Source organism: Nothoprocta perdicaria, unplaced genomic scaffold (genome assembly GCF_003342845.1).
Source record: "Nothoprocta perdicaria isolate Ctin4 unplaced genomic scaffold, notPer1 scaffold_138, whole genome shotgun sequence".
Classification (NCBI taxonomy): domain Eukaryota; kingdom Metazoa; phylum Chordata; class Aves; order Tinamiformes; family Tinamidae; genus Nothoprocta; species Nothoprocta perdicaria.
This window is the reverse complement of record NW_020454516.1, coordinates 2,020,435-2,025,775: the sequence shown is the minus strand read 5'-3', so window position 1 is coordinate 2,025,775 and position 5,341 is coordinate 2,020,435. Positions and strand designations below refer to the sequence as shown.

Below are 5,341 nucleotides of genomic sequence, written 5' to 3'. Positions count from 1 at the left end.
TGAACAGACTTGGCTTGCCTCTCACCCTATAGGAATATATTCCCACCTATAGGAATCCCACCTGTAATAGGTGGCTAACATGCTTCTCACGACTCTTATGTAATGCAACTAAATGAGAAATATTTTGGGGAAGATGCTTTGTTTTGTCCCTCAATTCTCTGTTACAGAGCTGGAGTTGGTGCTGTCTTAGTCCCAAATGGGAATACAGACATGACAGTTTGGCAGCAGTTTTCCATGTTTCCTCCCCTTTCAGAACAGGCAACAAAAGTGTTCAATGCGCCTTCCCCACCCCCCCCACCCCCAAATTCTGCTTTTAGTGGTCAAAGAAAATCTACTTTTTTGGCCGTTTAATCTTGCAGCTTTATCCCGTTTTCTTTGTTCCTGTCTTCAAGTGCAGGATTATTCATGCAGGTAAGCTTGCCTTTGAAGGGAGTGTGTTGCAGCCTGTTTGCAGATTGTGGGTATTGCACACAACTTTAAATACAGACTAGACTTTCCCCACTTTTAATTTCAAGGTAGAAACACCTAAGCAGACACGGGCACATGAGTCATCTGTCTTTCAGGTTTTCCAGCCAGCAGTGATTCAGCTTCGTCCCCATTTTGCTCCCGCTCTCCTCGTAACGAGTATTTCTGCACTTCATGCTACGAACACGTCTGTCCAGGGAGCCGTGGGATGGCTGCACAGTGCTTGGCAGCCCTCATTTCACGTTGCCTTCTGCATACAATTTGGAGTATTAACGGCAGGCTTGCTTTTTAAGGGCCCTTTCTTTCAGCCTTGCTGCTTCTGCCTTGGAAATTCCTTCCAGAAGGCTCCAGTCTAGAAGGCTATGTGCCGTCCCTTGCCACTTGCCAAAGGAGAGGCTGGGTACTCGTGAAATGTCCCGTGCTGCCACCGTTCTGACTGTAAAAGGTCTTTTCCCAATCATTTATTTTTCCTTTAGCTGCTTGAATGTTCTGTGGAAACATGTTTCTCTTGTCACAGCTTGCATTGTTACTAGTATTAATGTAATTCAAGAAGTCAGAAATTTCGTAGTTAGATATTAAAAATAGTCATGTTACTGCTGGTCCTGTTTGGGATGTAGGATGAGTGACCCTAAAACATTCAGGTTTTTATAGAAAAGCACTTTAACGTTACCATATCCTCTGGGGAGGTGTCTAAGGTGTCTTGGTGAAAGGCATCTTTCCCGTGGCTCAGACAGAGACAGAGGACAGGCTAGTTCTGGGCGTATCTGAGAGGATTTTCCGTCAACTGGAGGTCCCTGTTCTCAAGTGAGAATAGCCTGCACCACATGGGGAAGAGAGGAGACTGTGAAACAGTTTGTACTTCTTTCTTCTTAAAACAGTCACGTTCCTGATGTGTTCCTGAGAAAGCTGAGAAGAGGAACGATGGCTTGTTAGTATTTTGCTGCAAAAAGCAAGTATGTTCCCCTGGGCTTCGATGTGGGAAGGAATTATGCTGGTGGTCTCCTCCCACGATCATGGGCTGTGTTCCTCTGTAATCGTGCTCATTAGGACAGAGCCCAAATAAGTGGTGGTTGACAGCGACCACTTGGAACATTTGCTAGTGTAGATGAAAGCACTGAGGTCTCTTGATGCAATTTTTCTGTCCCTTTTGCATAAGCCATATGCTCAAATTAGTCAACATTGCTATGCAGATTTCCTGTGCATAAGCAGTTCACGTTCACATTGTAATATAGTCATGACATTGTGGGGGTTATTTTTTATTATTTTTAAGAAAGCCTTTTTGTTTTTCCCCTAATGGACCGCTTTTCATTGGAGGTAAATGATATATTGAAGTTGAGATCTTCTGGTTTTCCATTATACCCTAATCTATTTGCTTTATTTATTTTCCCATATATGAGGAAGAAGTGGGAAGAGTTGTTGCTTTTTCACTTTCTATACCACCACAGTTAGGTAGGTAGAATGTGTTGCTAGGGTGATAGAAGAAAGGATATAAAAAAAAAAAAAACCTTTTAGGGAATGTTCGGGTGTTTTGCTGTGTAAAAGGAATGATGCAATTTTCATGTGGTGTCACTTAAGTCTGTCTTTCAGTAAGGGATAATGTTTGGGGTAGGCTGGCTTGTAACTGCCTGAAACCCTCCTTGTTGTAATTAAATGCAACTTGCTCCTTTTCCTGCTGTGTGTTTTCTTCCAAATAGAGCTGGAACTTGCTGGGATCTTTCAGTGGAGAGGACGCTCAGTCTCTTTTGCTAAATAATAACCTAAGTCTAGGAACACACACACCTGTTTAAACACATCCCAGATGGCAAATATTTGGGAATCTTTTGGATTTTTTGCATCTTCAAAATATGATGGTGTATTTTCACATCTGTAACTTCTTGGGATTTTTTAGCTGCTCTGGTGATTTATATCCATGCAGCCTCTTGTTTTGTTTTCTGCCACTTACAGGGGTGCCATTAATCTCTAAAATCTTGTTCACTTTGGCCTGGTTTGGGCAGAAATAGCATGTGGGAAGGCACAGGTAAGTAAAGCTTTGGATATGGGCACAGCTCCCTGTGAAGAGCTCCTCAAGTGGAAAATAGCATTCTTCTGGTTTTGACCTTAAACTAGGTGCAGTTTAAACTGATGTCCAAAGCCTTTTGCTTTTATGGGCCTGGAACCCAAAAGGGAACGCGGGGTCCGTGCGGTGCCGCTTGCCTCGTGGCAGTTCCCGTGCCCGGTGGCGCGGCCCGGCAGCGCCCTGGCCTGTTGTCACTGCCGTGTTTGCTTCCCACACTAAATGTACTGCCAAATACGGGCAGCCGGCAGCCTCCGGAAAACAAATCCGGGAACTTGGAGCCCCCTGAACGGTGCACGTCAAACCGCAGCCAGACAAGCAGCCTCGCGTGTGGGGTCTCGCCTAAAGACTACCCTGTCTTAGAAGACGTGTAGTGCCCGCTTCCTTTGTTCCCTCTAGCTCTTGGGCCATATTTTCTTAACTGTTCAGCCCACTTATTTTAAATTAGTGTGGAAAAAATGTTGGTTTCTATTCACCAGGGAAGCCTTAGATAGGGAATACTTGCTGTCTTTCTGCACCTGGGCCTTCCCACGGATACTGTGGGAATGCACTGGGGAGCCGGCAGCTACGTGGTACTTGGTGGAGGCAAAATAACTAACCTGGGATCCAGGAGCTCGTCCCGGCAGGAATAGCAGGAATAGGGTAGCCAGAACCGGCGCTCAGAGGGGCTCGTGGTGCGGCGGGCGGCTGAGGTTAGCACTTCTGCAGGATGTGGTGTGCAGTTATTCAAGACGAGATAAGCTGGGACTTGAGTCGTTTTCTTCTTCTTGACGCCATTTCTATTTGTGGTCTCCCCCTCCTGTAAGCGACACGCGATGGTTTCACTCGAATGCAAACACACAGTACTAAAAAATCCTAGAAGTGATAGTTGGTGGGCAAGCACACCGAAACTTTCTTCTCCGTGGGTCTCATTTTCTGTTATTTTAGCAGTTGGTCCTGCCAGATTTGGCTGTTCTGGGCAGCACAGGCTGCGTTACCTGACGCTTTCTCCATCCTCTAAGTGTAAACTTGCAGCCTGTGTGTTGCACCAGGGAAGGGATTATTTGCATGTAATGGAGATTACACTTCTATTTTTTCTGCTGTTAACCACAGCTCTGGAGTTGCTAAATCAGATTAAGTCAGTGACTTCAGATAAGCGCCGTGCCCAGAGGTTTCAGTGAGCCTGAGAAAGCGCCTGGCCAGCCAGCGACCTGCCTAATCCTTTCTTTAAAGTTATTTTGTGACTTCTGTCCGAAATACAGTTAAATCAAGTTTCCATATGAGTTTAGAGTGTAAATTTCCCATGCTTGGGTTTTCACTTCTCATTTTTTTCTGGGAGCGTTTTAAATTTAAAAACAAGCTCTGACTTTTGAAGGTAGGACTGAAACTGGAGTGCTTTAGCTATGTTTAAACAGGCTTATTTTCTTTAATGAGGCTTTTCGTCTTTTTGCTGCTGTGCAGGCATAGGAAGGGTTGTCTGTGCCTTGTAATGATCCTCGTGCATCTCTAACTTCGGCAAGATGCAAGAGCATCTGCGGCCTGTGAAGCTGCGCGGCCTGCTTGGCTGCTGACTAGCACAGCTGCCTGGCAGGCCCCTTGCTGTCACGTGGATGTTTTCTCCCCGTTCTGTGGCGAGAAGGTAGCTTTGGCCTCGGCGTAAGGTAACTGCAGCTGTTTGCACGTGAAGCACACGGGCTCAGCGTGGGGCTGGGCAGCAGCTGCTGCCACCGGCTCCAGCTGCAGGCCCTCTGGGGAGGCCAAGGCCTCCGTGTGTCCCTCCGGCTTTTGGGCACCACCACCACCCCTCTCCTGAGAACGGAGTTACAAAACAGCCAGCCCAGAAACCTGGATTTGATCCTGCTTGTGTAAGCGCTGTAATCCAGGAGGCCTGGGAGGCAGATTCGTGCCCCTTCCCTGCCTCCAAACCTGCCTCCAAACCTTTGGGGCTGGCTTAGGAGGAGTGGCTCTCACAGGGGCCCAGTGCCCCTGCCCTCCCTCCCTGCCTCCTGCTCTGCTTCCCCTTTGCATTTGCTTTTTGTCACTTTAGCTTTTATTCTGTGCCACTTTGCTTCTGTGCTGTTTAATTTTGGCCATGGATTTTGCAAGAGCCCAGGGGAAAGCAGAAACAAAGCTGGGTTTGTCTGGCAATTTCTCGCAATCGTCTGCAGCCCCACGCAGGAGCAGGGCTTGGCGGCCGCTCACCGAGGTTTACCTGGAGCTGTGGCACCCCCCGAGGGCATTTTGGATTTGATGCATTTCCTCATCTTGCCCTTTGAGCAGTTCTTTAAGGCCAAGGCCACTAGCAAGCTGTGTCCCAGCACGCGCAGCCAGCCTGTCCTCTCCCGTGTCCGTGCGCAGGGAGACGGGCGCCAGTGGCGGGTGACTGAGCTGGGAGCAGGGAATCGGCAAAAGCAGCTTGGCCCAAGGTGCCCGAGCCCCATGAGGTGCCTGAGGCCGGTCCCTCGAGCTCTGGATGATCAGGTGGGCGCTTTTCCAGATGGGAGACGTCCCAGGAATGAGGGCACGGTGGAAACGTAGTGGCCAGGTTGCCCTGGTTCTCTTCTTGCAGCGACTTGCTCAACACTCAAACGCTGCAAGACGGAGGGGCGCAGGGGGCTCGGCTGTGGACACCCCAGCTGCCCCCAGAGCATGGAGGGACGTTGGCTTGACCCAGCTCCTCAGCAAGATAATCCTGCTTGGTTTTTCCTTGACACCCTTCCAGATGCTGTAAGCTGTCCTTTGTGCAGCTCGTGCACCCTTTAATCAGGGTTCAAGCAGCAAGGTCTTAAACGCTGGCTCTCCAATGAAGTGGGGCTGGGCGGCCCAGCCTCCAGTCCGTCTGCG

The 5,341-nt window shown here is 48.7% G+C and overlaps 1 long non-coding RNA gene across 1 annotated transcript; it reads right to left on the bottom strand.

Moving 5' to 3' along the window:
* Window positions 1-944: 944 nt before the first annotated feature.
* Window positions 945-3,293, bottom strand: LOC112942901. Its single transcript, XR_003248478.1, has 2 exons — window positions 3,118-3,293; window positions 945-1,371 (listed from the first exon to the last, which is right to left on the bottom strand). It is a non-coding gene; the product is annotated as an uncharacterized LOC112942901 (long non-coding RNA).
* Between the last annotated feature and the right edge of the window lie 2,048 nt (window positions 3,294-5,341).